The sequence below is a fragment of the Callorhinus ursinus genome, unplaced genomic scaffold, assembly GCF_003265705.2.
Source record: "Callorhinus ursinus isolate GAN/ISIS: 27379988/994484 unplaced genomic scaffold, GSC_fseal_2.0 scaffold81, whole genome shotgun sequence".
NCBI classification, from domain to species: domain Eukaryota; kingdom Metazoa; phylum Chordata; class Mammalia; order Carnivora; family Otariidae; genus Callorhinus; species Callorhinus ursinus.
This window is the reverse complement of record NW_027397143.1, coordinates 3,916,438-3,931,321: the sequence shown is the minus strand read 5'-3', so window position 1 is coordinate 3,931,321 and position 14,884 is coordinate 3,916,438. Positions and strand designations below refer to the sequence as shown.

General features: G+C 43.0%; 1 protein-coding gene and 2 pseudogenes across 1 annotated transcript in view; 2 read left to right on the top strand and 1 right to left on the bottom strand.

The window, feature by feature from the left end:
• LOC112816281 (interferon-gamma-inducible GTPase 10-like) overlaps positions 1 to 14,884 on the top strand; it is a 207,023-nt gene that overhangs the window by 2,597 nt on the left and 189,542 nt on the right.
• On the bottom strand, positions 1,781 to 3,836 carry LOC112816259 (immunity-related GTPase family M protein 1 pseudogene; annotated as a pseudogene).
• LOC112816258 (interferon-gamma-inducible GTPase 10-like) lies at positions 5,328 to 13,605 on the top strand (annotated as a pseudogene).

Sequence of the window (14,884 nt, the reverse complement as noted above, 5' to 3'; positions counted from 1 at the left end):
GAAGCTTTCCTTCTGTTTCTATTTTTTGAAACAACTTCAGGAGAATATATTATTATTTCTTCTTTGAATGTTTGGTAGAATTCCCCAGGGAATCCATCAGGCCTTGGACTTTTGTTTTTGTTTTTTCTCTCTTTTTTTTATTATTATGTTAAGTTAATCACCATACATTACATCATTAGTTTTTGATGTAGTGTTCCATGATTCATTATTTGCATATAACACCGAGTGCTCCATGCAGAACGTGCCCTCTTTAATACCCATCACCAGGCTAACCCATCCTCCCACCCCCTCCCCTCTAGAACCCTGGTGGGAATGCAAGGTGATGCAGCCACTCTGGAAAATGCAGGTGGGAATGCAAGGTGATGCAGCCACTCTGGAAAACAGTATGGAGGTTCTTCAAAAAGTTGAAAATAGAGCTACCATATGATCCAGCAATTGCACTACTGGGTATTTACCCCAAAGATACAAATGGACTTTTGTTTTTTTGGGAGGTTTTTGATCACTGCCTCAATCTCGTTACTGGTTATTGGCCTATTCAGGTTGTAAATTTCTTCCTGTTTTAGTCTTCGTAGTTTATAGGTTTCCAGGAAGGCATCCATTTCTTCCCAGGTTGCTTAATTTCTTGGCATGTAGCTGTTGATAATAATTTCTAATAATTGTTTTTATTTCCTTGGTGTAGTCATTATCTCTCCCCTTTCATTCATAATTTTATTGATTGGGTCCTTTCTCTTTTCTTTTGGATAAGTCTGGCCAGAGGTTTATCGATCTTATTAATTCTTTCAAAGAACTAGCTCCTAGTTTCATTGATCTGTTCTACTGTTTGCATGGTTCCTATTTCATTGATTTCTGCTCTAATCTTTATTATTTCTCTTCTCCCACTTGATTTATGCTTTATTTGCTGTTCTTTCTCCAGCTCCTTTAGGTGTGAGATTAGGTTGTATATTTATGACTTTTCTTGTTTCTTGGGAAAGGCTTGTATTGCTATATACTTTCCTCTTAGGATTGCCTTTGCTGCATCCCAAAGATTTTGAACAGTTGTGTTTTCATTTTCATTTGTTTCCATGAATTTTAAAAATTCTTTAATTTCCTGGTTGACCCATTCATTCTTTTCTTTTCTTTTATTATTTATTCTCTTTTTTCAATTTTTATTTTACTTCCAGTTAGTTAACATACAGTGTCATATTAGTATGTACAATATAGGGATTCAACAGTTCTGTACAGACCCATTCATTCTTTAGTAGGATGTTCTTTAACCTTTGTGTATTTGAGCTCTTTCCAAATTTCCTCTTGTGATTGAGTTCAAGTTTCAAAGCATTGTGGTCTGAAAATATGCAGGGAATGACCCCAATCTTTTGGTACTATGTCCATACTGATTAAGTCCCTGGCAGTCAGTACTGCCTCTTACTCTCTTTTTTGAGGTGTGTTTTTCCGTGTGGTCATTCTGTCCAGAGAATAGATGAATGAGAGAAAAAATACTAAAATGGAAACAAAAGACCCCAGAAAAATATTCACTAAACAAATCAAATGAGACCTGAAACCGGGGAGGAAAAAGAGAGAGAGAGAATATAATCAAATAGGTGAGCAGAATAGAGCAATACACTGGGTTCTGTGTATAAAGCAGACTGCACTGGGAAAAGATTTCCTCAGGATGGTGTTCATTTTCTTGGCATCTAAATCAAAGCTGCATCATTACTTCAGCCAGCTGAAGCAGATAATGACATGGTCACCCAAGAATTGGATGTAGCGAGGAAGGCTGATGAATGCTTCATGACTGAACAAGTCATGAAGTCAGTCTCCAGTTCACTTTATGGAGAGGGTACAGATTCAGGGACTTCATGGTGGTCCTCTACTCCTTCATGGGCATCCCCATACTCTGGGCCACCTGCTAAAGAGATTCATCATCCATTCCAAAGAGCTAACAGCAAGTGTTCAGACACTACTCTAAATCATTTTCATCCTGGACACCAAGGGTGTCTTGCAAACACTGTCTGGCTATTCTCTTCTGCAGAGAGATTGCCTTGACATTGATGATCTTCTCACTGATGTGGACAGGTTTTTCAGGGGAACATGTCTTCTGATGTCAGAGAGGTCCTTGTTCAAGGAAACTAAATTCAGGGAAATCATGCAATCAAGCGTCAAGGCTAATAGAATATGAGGGGTTCACATACCTACTTCTGAAGAGTTTCCTGGATAATCTCCCAGATCTTCTGCAGGAGCCATTCCTCCCAGAGTGCACTTGTGCTAAGATTCCTGTTCAGCTTGGTCTGATGATATAGAACCTCTTTCCCAGTCTAAGTATGGCTTTGGCAAGCTTCATGAGATTCATGTTGAACTGCTTGGATGCAGTGATGATGATGAGGTCTTATCGGCTTAACCGCACCTCTTTCAGACAGTTCTACAGGTTTTGTGTGACTACCACTGTGTGGGCACATCCCACAGCACCAAATTGGTCAAATGAGAAGAGTGGCAAGAGTGTCTCAGTGATCCTTACCACCCCAGTGGGAGCTGAGTCCTCCTCTTCATGCCAATTCCTTGCAATGTGTTGATGAAGGAGGACATACCATTGCCAAAGTCCCCACTCACTGTAATGCTTACTGGGGCACTGGCTGCTGTCTCCAGGGTTCTTCTGACCACAAAGACCACCTCCAGCAACATACCTTCTCCCAAGGCCTTTGCAATGGTCATGGCAACTGCCACCTATAAAATCCTCTAGCTTATATGGTATGCACAGCAGAGGTGAAGGATGTAGATAATGGGGTGTGAGGGGATAGAGCTCCTGCATCACACTGTTGACCAGTGCAGTATCCTGAGGAAGAAGGAAGAACAGAGGAGTTAGGAGGATTGGGTGTACAAGGCACCAGAGGAATATCAGCCTTAGCATTAAGCTCAGGCCATCAGATTCATACCCAAGCTGCTAACAGAGATATCTTGAGTACAGAGTGAGCAAAACCCTCATTCAGGAATATGCACACTCTCAAAGGAATGCTCTGCAGCTGTGGTGCCAGTGGTCAGTGCTAAAGCAGTTTATGGACATAAGGGAATTTAAGCAGCAGAGCATCAGGAGGGTAACTCAGTCAGGACTCAAGAAGATGCAGGTTCCTCCTTCACTCATCTGGTTGAGCAGGACAACCCATGGGGGATACCTTCAGGGCAGTAGGGAGTTTGTGCCAGCTGTCCACATCCTTCAGTTCTTAGGACTGACATATCTTCACTGCATTGGTCTTTAGAGTTAAGAATAAGCTGTTTTGACTAATATTGAAAAGTGCATTTTCTTTCTGTTCAAGACATTTCTTCATAAAAAGTCTGACATGTCTTAACATTAAGTGCATACATAAGGAATGCCTGTGTCTTTTCAGCTTGAACATCTAAGTCACAACAAACTTTCCAAATAATTGATTTTAAGCCAGCACTCATGTTTATACATGATTGTTTGTCATTGTGTTATTATAAGGATATAAGATCTTCTGCGAATATAGGTTACTCTTGTAGGCTGAACCCTGCAGTGAGATTGCAAGCATTTTTAGCACAGGATTAGGAAAGAGAATTGGCTGGAATTACCTTGTGGATTCTCCTCCTATTTGCCACACACAGTGTTTTGCCTGGTGTGCTTTCACAATCCCACAAGTTATGAGTGCCTACTTGGTAATAGATCTTAAAAAAATCTACTACCTCTACATGCATGAACGCAAATTTTTAAAGTTCAAGACTGCCTCCTTGGTGAGAAGTTGTCCTGTGAGCCCCATGTGGCCCTTCTGCTCCATGAAGGGCTGTCTACCCAACCAACCTGTTTGGCCCTCTGAAGCTGCTGGAGACCCATCCTCACACCGATCTGCCATTTTTCTGACCCAGAAAGCCTGTGATACATTTAACTTCCTCTGTGATAACATTTAACACCCATCTGTAGGTCTCATCATGCAACTTCATGCTCTCCTCCTCAGGGCAGCCAGGCTCACTTCTTTTGGGGTGGGTCCAGCTTGCCTCATTTTTTTCCTAGACTCCTCAGCCTGCAACCAGCCCCAAGGCCTGGACTCAACCTTTCCATTGAGGGAATGGGCCACGAGACAAGCTCTGCCCAAGGCAATGTGAACCTTTTCACATTGAACACTGAGCCTCAGTATTCTTCCCTGTGCAGAGGGGGAGCCATGCTAACCACTTCACAGGACTCCAGTGAGGGTTTCATGGTATGATCCAGGTGAAGTTCTCTTGTCAAGGCTCCTAGCAACTTCTCCCTGAATCTTGTCTGGTCTTAATAACATCTCTGAGAAAGACTTTCCTCTGGTTCTTCTTACTCCCTCCAACACTTACCACAGGTTCTATGAAGGGTGACCTTGATGAAGCAGATGTTAGTGTTCCTTCTGGCAAGGTACCTCTCCCTGGAGTGTGTCCAGCCCTCAGGCAGTTCTCTCTGGGAATGTCCAAAGCTGGTTCCAACCCCAGGTTGCTCCAGTTGGGTGGGGATTGCTTGAGGAAGAGCCTAGAGAGAGGGAGGGAAGAGGGAAGAGGATCTGGGGAGGACAGTGCAATTTGAAGGTTTTACTGCACTGGTACCTCTCCTGGACAGAGCTCCATCATTTCTGGATAAAGGAGGTCACAGGCCCCCAGCCCCAGCAGGAGGGAAATCAGGGAAGGCTGGATTCAGTTTCTATCCCTGGAAATGACCCAGTTTTCAAAAAAGAGGTGCACTGGGCACACTTCTATTTCAGAAGGCGAGGACAATCCAGGGTCTGCATGAACCCCACACAGAGAGTCACTCTGGGGTCTGTACAGACCCCAGCAGACTGGGGGAATGGGCTTGCCCTGATTTCTCCCAATTGAGCCATATCATCTGAAGTTAGCACCCAGATACTGAGAAGTCCACACTAAGCCCTGGTGAGGGTAGCCTCTCAGAGGGGTGCACACACTGCCCATAAATTGTTGCCTGTGACTTCCCGACATGCCCACCTCAGACCCTTACTGGCTTCCACCTGCTTAAATCAGAGTGCAGATACTACATCCACTGTGGAGTATCCTTTCTGACCCCAGTGTGACCCACCTGGTGTCAATGCACCAACTTCAACCAGTTTTGGGCCTGAGTCCCAGCACTGCTCACTACTGACTGGGTGACTCTGGGCAGCTGCTCAACCTCTCAGTGACTGTCACACCCTCATTCTCACATGGAGCAGAAGGAAAAGCTCCCTCAGGTGTTTGTGGACAGGAGCGAGGCCCCAGGGAGGGGTCTTGTGACAGTAACAGGGTGATAGAAAAGGTCTGCTTTCCAAAGCGTCTGCCAAGATTGCAAACGTCCATAACGAGGTATACTACCATTATGCAGTCAAGAGATTGTGAACATGGCATCACAACCCTTGATGCCTCCCTTGTGTCAGAACAGCACAGGTAAAGACTTGAGGAGAAGAGAAGGGAAACCTATTGCAAGGAATGTTTTCCTTTTAGGACAACCATAAGGGTTGGACATGGTCTTCCTAGCTCAGAGGATCTTTGCAGAAATGGGCTGGACTGCCCTTCTTTGTTTGTCACCAAGCAGGTATGAGGCCAACAGTCCCGACTGTGCCTGTCCCCAGAATCCTAAGGGGGAAGTCAGTGTGAGTGAGCCCCAGATGGCCCCTCCTACCTGAGGAACACTCACCACCCACTGCCATGAGCTAGATTGCAACTGTCCTACATATGTGTAACTTTCTTAAACCTTGGTTCTCCTCAGCTGTGCCCCTCTGTGTAATGCAGGAAAGAGGAGAGAAGCTGACTTTTTTCTTATCCCTGCCACAGGTGTCTCAGTTGGAGGAGAGCCTGAGCCAGGGCAGAGTTCAATCCGTAAGAGTTTGGAGATTGTTTATTAGACTAACCGGAGCTCTACTCACCTGAGTAGATTCAGGAGACAGGATATTTCCTGAGCTATTCCATCCATCACTGACCAGAAAATGTCTGTTTTGTGTGTGTACTTTTCAGAGACCATACTGATCTCCATGACTGCCCCTTCCAGCGTGTGTCATGCCCTAAGGAGGTCAAGTCTAGAGGCCTCATCTTATCATCACAGATCAATGTCCAATGGCAGCCTAGAAGCTAGTAAAATGTGTGAGGTAAAGAAAGGACCACACCCATTTATTCCACCTCAGCAAATGCTTATAGATCAATCTTGCAGTGGGGTTTCTAGACAAATACTGCCTGAAAACTGCTGGTCTGACAGCTCTAGACAAATCATTTTAAGACCATCTGCCTTCCCCTGACTCTTGTGTCTGCTTTGCTTAGTTGGATCGCCAGCCCTAGGATAGTGTCAGATGGAGGCCTTGCAGTCCTCTCCCTGTGTTGAAAGGATGATCATACAATCAGAAGGTATGAGATGAGAGGAGATGGCACACTCCAAAAACACTGAATTTGGCTGCTTGCTTGGACCTAATGAATTCATCTGGCCCAGAGATTAGCCTGGAAAGAAGAACCCAAACCTAGAAAAGATTAACAAATTGTGCCCCCAAATGAAGTCTGCAGTTTTTGTATGAGCCTCATGGGCTCCATATTCTACCATGTATTCCTGGTCCCTGTGGGAACAGGAACAAGGCAAGGTCTGCAGACCACTGATGAGGCTGGGTAAAAGATTGAGGTGGAGAGGGAAAAGCTGTGCTGGTGTCCAGGGAAAAATTCTACTTGGTAAGTGATCTATGGTGACCATCCCATGTCTGATCTCACCCATTTGTCTTGAGGAAGGGTCTTGAGATCAGAGGGGCTCAGACCAGAGGGTCTGACTGTGACCTGTGAGGTGTGCCCTTGAGATATCAGGCCTCAGCCCACTGAGCACTGTGACCACTCCTGACCAGAGGAGATGGAGCTGTGAGTTCAGTCTCAGCTGGAAAGCTCCCTGCAAATGGTCAGCAGAGCAATCTGCAAAGCACACAAGTGCTGTTCATGTCCTCAGTCATTCACAGTAGTTGCACAGTATTTGTGCTCATGAGTGCAAGTCTGTGCATGTCAGTCTCCTAATATGTGATCAGTTTGGGGCTGGGCAACAGGTAGATGCAAAGTTCAACTTGTTCTTTATAATCTTCCAAAATTCCACCCTCCCTGGCCCCTCTCAGGCTCTTCTCTAGTTTACTATTCTCATCCCCTGTCCACAGGTTTGCAAACTGTGACTGTGATAGTCCCTCTTGATATCACCGTAACTTAAATTGCCACTTAAACCTACAAAGGTTTAAAAGACAAACAAACAAACAAACAAACAAAAACAAACAAACAGAGTTAGGCCTGAGACACTTTTAATGAGTGCTTGTTTTATTGTGTGTACATGCCCCCAAATAGGTGTTATTCTCAGGATCTAGCCATCTATCTGTCTTCAAAAGGTAGAATTCTGCTCTGCATATAAGAAGCAATTGATTTCACTTTCATGTGCATAGAGAGAAAGTTACAATATGGTTATAAATCATACTTCTTGATTTCCGAATGGTGACTTAGAGCAGGATGTCTGACTTTGGACCTTAAGGTGTGCACACTGGGGCATCAGGCCCCAGTCCACTGGGTCCTGAGGAGACTACAGACCAGAGCCAACCAAACAGGGCACCAGCCCCAGAATGATTCTCACAGAGTGGTGGGAGCAGCCCAGCCATGAGGAGCCCCTGAGTGGAGGCTTTCTGTAACCTGATAAAAAAAGCCCAATCACTGCCAGTGTACCTGAGTCTCATAGGATTTTCCTACCATACTACTTAGGGCTGTAATTTGCTGTCTGTGTGTGTTCATCTGCATCCACAGCTAGTTGTCAAGTTCATGTGTGAGCCTGCATCTTTGTTTTGCAGTTGTGTCTACCTGGAATTTCAGGCTCTCTTGTCTCCTGCCTCCTCCCTGAATGATTTCTCAGTCTTTCTCCCATCACAGCAGTGATTGTCTCTATATGTCAGACAGAGAATATTTCTCTGACGTCCCTAAAATATGGCAGGAGGGAGAGACTCAGGACCAACTACACACAGAAGAATAGACACAGCAACAATCTGAAAAGAACTGAGATATTTCTCTATTTTAAATCTTTTACTTACTCGTGTAATACAGCGATCACCTACATACTGAACAATCATCCCCAAGAAATAGAACATCTCTAACAACTTATATCTCCCTCTGTGCTCCTATTCGCTCCAGTTCTGTACACAGTCCCTGGGTGTATTTCATGCAGTACATGTTTATGATTCCTTTACTTTACTTATGGTGTAATCATTTACATATGCATCCCTAAACAATATATTGCTTAGTTTTCTTGAAGCTTTATTTAAGGGGTGTTCTATGTGTTCTTTTTTTTATTAATAATTTTTTACTTCTATGGGTTCTTAATATTTAATCTCAACACTATATAAAAGATTAATTGCTCTCTATATAACTATGGTTCATGTCTTTCAGTGCTGTGTAAGTCAACTCATTTATTCCTTCTCTGTCAATGCCCAGCCTCTCCTTTCTCACAGTTGTGAAGACTGCTGCTAGGAGCACACATCCACATGGCCTCTGCGTATTTTTGCAGAGGGAATCTTAGGTATAGGGTTAGGAGTGGAAATGCTGAGTCCTGAGGTGCATGAATGTACAATTTTATTAGAGTGAGCCATATTGTTTCTTCAAAGTGATTGTATTGATTTACATTCCCAGCAGCCATATTTCAGAGATTCAATCTATCTACATTCTCACCAATACCCAATTTTGTCCAAATTTTTAAATTTTCCAATTAATGTCATCAGATACTGCACAATTTTGCATTTGTCTCATTCATGCTTGATCTGTGGCACTTTCCCTCTTTTTTTCCCCAAACACCTTTATTTTTTGAGAAAGTTCTGTGCATGTCTTTTGCTCACTTCCATAGTGGATTGTCAGACCTCTTTTTTAGTGATTTCTGGAATTTTTAAAATACATCCTTTCAAGTGATCCTTAGTTGACTACGTTTTTGCAAATATGATCTCCAGATTCATGGAGATTTTGAAACTTTGTTTTGCATTTGCTTTCATGGAGAGAAGCTTTTCATTTTAATAGAGTCAAAGGTATCACATTGGTCAGTCTGTTTCATACAGCTGTCATCTTGGTATCTTTATATGGGTATCCTCTCCTTTAAGAAAAATTTCCCTAAGAACAGCTATGTTCTCTCCTACAGTTTCCATTTGAAATTAATGTCTTAAATTCATTTGGAGTTGATTATCATAAGTGATGTAAGCAGAGACTCGGTAACTCTGTCCATATGGAGAACTGGTTAGTCAGCTCCATTTACCACACAGTGCCTTCTATACCCACTGACATCCCATGTACTTCTCCCAAGCAACAGAATTCCACACATGCCTGAATCCTATACAGGGCTGTGTGTCTCTTTCCGTGAGCCAGTTGGTCTACCCCTGTGCCAGCATCCAACTGTCTTAGATAATATAGCAAGGAAATAAATGTTATGTGATACAGCAAATCCTCCTTTGTTCTTCTTCTAAAGAAACTTAGGTATTTTCCTCTTGATCTTCCATATGAGTCTTAGAAACCTGGCTCTTCCTCCCTCTCTGTGTCTCACCATCTGACTGTCTTGTCAATTTCCTCAGAGTTCCTCCTGGTAGTTTAAATTGTTCATGAGGTGTGACTCCATGACTTCCCAGGATATCCATGGCCAAGTGTTGATAACATGGCAGCCAGCAATAGGGCTCCTAAAAGTGAAAGAAACAGAAAAACACAGTAAAGTTATAGTCCCTCTGCTTTCTGATGGGAAATGCTTCTCCCATTCAGTTGAAGCTTTGGAAAATTGCTCACAGCCATCTCTCTGTCCCCAGGGCTCTCACAGGAATCTTGGCTAGATGACCTCACAGGCATTATCAGAGACGTGACTTGCGGGGCTCCCAGTGTCTCTCTGCCCTCCCCTCATTCTCTGAGCCTCCTGAGGTCAAAACATGTGTTTGTTGTTGTTGTTGTTTTTTTCCCTGGAACTGCTCATTCTGTGGAGAAATGATGGTTTCACTTTCATGTCCTATAAATGTGGGCTTTCAACTAAGCCAAGTCTTTGAGGTTGTTGTCCTTCATGCTGTCTTTCACACTTTACCCAGAATGGACAGATGCTATATACCTTTTGCTCTGTACAATGATCTCAGGAGCACCCAGTGCCTGCATTTCCCAGGGAGGACAGGTCTGTGGTGTGTTCCTGAGCCAGGAGTTCCAGGGACATCCACCCACTGACATCCCATGTACTTCTCCCAAGCAACAGAATTCCACACATGCCTGAATCCTATACAGGGCTGTGTGTCTCTTTCCGTGAGCCAGTTGGTCTACCCCTGTGCCAGCATCTGCTGGGGGGTACTTCACTTGGCTCAGCATTTTCTGTTGTGTTAGTGGAAGCATTCATGATCTCTGACATCAGAAACCCTTTTCTTTCCAGAGCTGGTAAGTGAACAAAATGTGCACCTGCTAAAATGGGATACTGGCTTTGTGTTTGAAAGGTTGAGGTGTAGATCTGACTGGTAGAGAACTAAGATTTCATCCAGCTTCTCATGCCTGCTGGCATGAGATGATCTTCAGATAATCTGAAGATGCTTATCTTTCTTCTTTTTTTCTTTTCTTTTTTTTTTTTAAAGATTTTATTTATTTATTCTAGAGAGAGACAATGAGAGATAGAGACCACGAGAAGGAAGAGGGTCAGAGGGAGAAGCAGACTCCCCGCCGAGCAGGGAGTCCGATGTGGGACTCGATCCCAGGACTCCAGGATCATGACCTGAGCCGAAGGCAGTCGCTTAACCAACTAAACCACCCAGGCGCCCTCTTCTTCTTTTCTTAATGAGAGAGTTTTAAGAAAATTTGGAATAAGCAGAATGTTTACTGAGTGTCTTCAGTTGGAAACCATGCTGTGTTGTCATGCTATCCATCCTTCCAGACTATAGAGCCATTTCAAAACAGCTCACATCTGAGGTGGACATTTCTTCTTGTCACCTCACATGGCAGAAGGCTCTCTGGGTTTTTTAATGGGCACTAATGCATTCATGATGGCTCTGCCCTCTTGGCTAAGGTACCATCAAAATGCCCAAGTACTAATACCACAACTTCGAGCTGGCACTTGATCTATGAATTTTGTGGAGGACACAAGTATTCAGTCCATAGCAGTTGTATATATAAAATCTGTCTGTGGAGGTTCAATTGACTTACCACCCTCATCTTAGAATACAGTATTCTTGCCCCTTTTTTAATATTCATTTCATTATTCTTGTAGTATAAATGTCTCTTTTTTTGGATTCTTCATTCAACTAGTAATATCTGCTTGGTTCCTTTGTTAGTAATTAGTTAAATAAAATCCTTAACACATATTCCTTTTATATTTATTTGAAAGTCATGATTCTCCCTCTTTTGAAAATTGTCCTTGCAGGACATGCAGGAGCATGCTCCTACTGGTAAAAGCACACTGGTAGTTCCTGAGACAAACTTATGGGTATAAATATGTTTTTCTAAATTTTATTTTATTTTATTATGTTATGTTAGTCACTATACAGTACATCATTATTTTCTGATGTAGTGTTCCATGATTCACTGTTTTTGCATAACACCCAGGGCTCCATGCAATATGTGCCCTCCTTAATACCCATCACTGGACTAACCCATCCCTCTACCCCTCCCCTCTAAAACCCTCAGTTTGTTTCTCAGAGTCCATAGTCTCTCATGGTTCATCTCCCCCTTCGATTCCCCCCCTTCCTTTTTCCCTTCCTTCTCCTAATGTCCTCCATGCTATTCCTTATGTTCCACAAATAAGTGAAACCATATGATAATTGACTTTCTCTGCTTGACTTATTTCACTTAGGATAATCTCCTCCAGTCCCATCCATGTTGATGTAAAAGTTGGGTATTCTTCCTTTCTGATGGCTGAGTATAGTCCATTGTACATATGGACCACATCTTTATCCATTCATCTGTTGAAGGGCATCTCGGCTCTTTCCACAGTTTGGCTATTGAGGACATTGCTGCTATGAACATTGGGGTGCATATGGTTCTTCTTTTCACATCTGTGCCTTTGGGGTAAATGCCCAGTAGTGCAATTGCTGGGTCATAGGATAGCTCTATTTTTAATTTTTTGAAGCACCTCTGCACTGTTTTCCAAAGTGAGAATTCGGGTGGGATCTAAAACATGTGACAGGAAGAAACAGAGGAAGTAAATAAGAGCTCTAATTTTACTGAGTCAATTCTCCACAGTTTGAAACATTGGTGCCTGATTATATCATGGCACTTCAAGGAAGTTATTACTTCCTTGAGGTGAGGTAAATGGACATTAAGCCGCCATGGGGCAATTATTACAAGGACTATGTGCTGGCTATCCCCCTTATGGAACACACATCCTGGTGGGCTTTTCTCTGCCTCTAGGTTGTCTCACAAGACAAGTCATTCCCCTGTTTGCTGCAGGGGATGGGAAGTGAGCTATGACTACAGTTCTTCTGTGCTCCCCAGTGTGCTGGCCTAACTGATTTTTCCTACAGACTGGAAAGGCTTCGGACTCTGTATTGAAGTTTCAAGAAAGTGAAGGCTGTCTGCATCAGTTTCTCATTGCTGTGTAAGAAATTAACACAAACTTAGTGGGCTAACACAACATATATTTATTTGCTTTGAGGTCTAGAGGGGAGGTGTGCAAAATGAATCTTAAGGGATCTAAAATCAGGGTGTCAGTAGGGTTAGCTCCTTTAGGAAGCTCCAGGAGACAATCCATTTCTTTGTCTTCTCCTCCTTTTAAAAGGTGCCCAAATTCCCTTGTTTGTGGCCCTCTTACATCTTACATCTTTCTGGATTTCCACTCCAAACTGTTTCCAACATCTCATCTTTTCTGCATTCAGCCTTGCCTCCTTCATAGAAATTCCCCTGTGACTATCTCATCACATTAATGAGTAAGGCAGGGAGAACCTCTCTTCAGAAAACGTTTCTAAAATTCAAGCAACCCATCAAGAGGTCAATCTACAAGAGGTGGCTGACATAACTCAGGAATCACTTCTGAAAGCAGAGAACACTCCTCAGCATATGGCTATGTTTGGGGAATCTAGACTGGAAGTACAGTTTCATCAATGCCCTGTGAGGTTGTAGTCATGAAGAGGACAGTTCTGCTACTGTTGGACTTTTGGAGACCACCATGAAGAAACTCCCCATCAACATCCAAAAGTTCCCAATTTGACCTTCTGAGATCTGCCTGGCACTGGAACCCCAATTTCCTTCCACATACCTGTCTGGAAATGGTGGGATTTGCTGACTATTACACCCTTATTATCATTTCTTCCAAAACTTTAAGGATGGTTTGCTGGCCCCCAACATTAGGGGGCTAGGTGAGAAATTCCACTTTGTTAGAACCAAGGTGGACAATGATTTATATAATGAAGAGAAAAACAATACCATGTCCTTCAATAAGGAGAGTTCTTCAGTAGAACTGAGACAACTGCCTGGCTACTCAGCAACATAGGAGTGCCTGAGACATGCCTTTACTTGGCCTTCAAATTTGACCCATTTTCCAAGCCTGGGGGAGACCTTGCCGAAGGTCCCCCTGTTCATAAGCATTACACCTTGTGCCCCTTTTACCCAATTTGTCTGACACTTCCATTGAGATGAAGAGGGCTTTCCTCAAGGAAATTATCTGGCTGGATGCCCTGAAATCACTGGCTTTCACTCTTTCCCCCTTCAGGTCCTGCTTCCCTGACTTTGATTTGTCCCAGCAGAGGAAGTGCTTGAATGTTTATGAGAGCCATTTTGGCTTGGATGAGATGCCAGTCAAAGGGATTGCCAGGAAGAGGGCATGTCTCTGGAGGAGATCAAGAGTTTCACCAAGTCCTTGAAACTATGGTTACTATTCAAGAATGACTGCATTCTTTTTTTTTAATGTTTCTATCTTTCTTTTTTTTATTATGTTATGTTAATCACAATACATTTCATCATTAGTTTTTGATGTAGCATTCCATGATTCATTGTTTGCATATAACACCCAGTGCTCCATTCAGTATGTGCCCTCTTTAATACCCATCACCAGGCTAACACATCACCCCACTCCCCTCCCCTCTAGAACCCTCAGTTTATTTCTCAGAATTCATAGTCTCTCATGGTTATTCTACCCCTCTGATTTCCCCCCCTTTATTTTTCCCTTCCTGCTATCTTCTTTTTTTTTTTTTTTAACATATAACATATTATTTGTTTTAGAGGTACAGGTCAGTGATTCGGCAGTCTTACACAATTCACAACGCTCACCATAGCACATACCCTCCCCAATGTCTATCACTCAGCAACCCCATCCCTCTCACTCCCACCACTCCAGCAACCCTCACTTTGTTTCCTGAGATTAAGAATTCCTCATATCAATAAGGATATATGATACATGTCTTTCTGTGATTGATTTATTTTGCTCAGCATAATACCCTCCATTTCCAGCCAAATCCTTGCAAATGGCAAGATTTCATTCCTTTTAATGGCTGCATAATATTCCATTATAGATAGATAGATAGATAGATAGATAGATAGATAGATACCACTTCTTTATCCACTCATCTGTCGATGGACATCTTGGCTCTTTCCACAGTTTGGCTATTGTGGACATTGCTGCTATAAACATCAGGGTGCATGTACAACTTCGGATCCCTACATTTGTATCTTTGGGGTAAATACCCACTAGTGCAATTGCTGGATAATAGGGTAGCTCTATTTTCAACTTTTTGAGGAACCTCCATACTGTTTTACAGAGTGGCTACACCAGCTTGCATTCCCACCAACAGTGTGGGAGAGTTCCCCTTTCTCTGCATCCCCATCAACATCTGTCCTTTCCTGACTTGTTAATTTTAGCCATTCTGACTGGTGTGAGGTGGTATCTCACTGAGGTTTTGATTTCGATTTCCCTGATGCCAAGCGATGTTGAGCACTTTTTCATGTGTCTGTTGGCCATTTGGATGTCTTCTTTGGAAAAATGTCT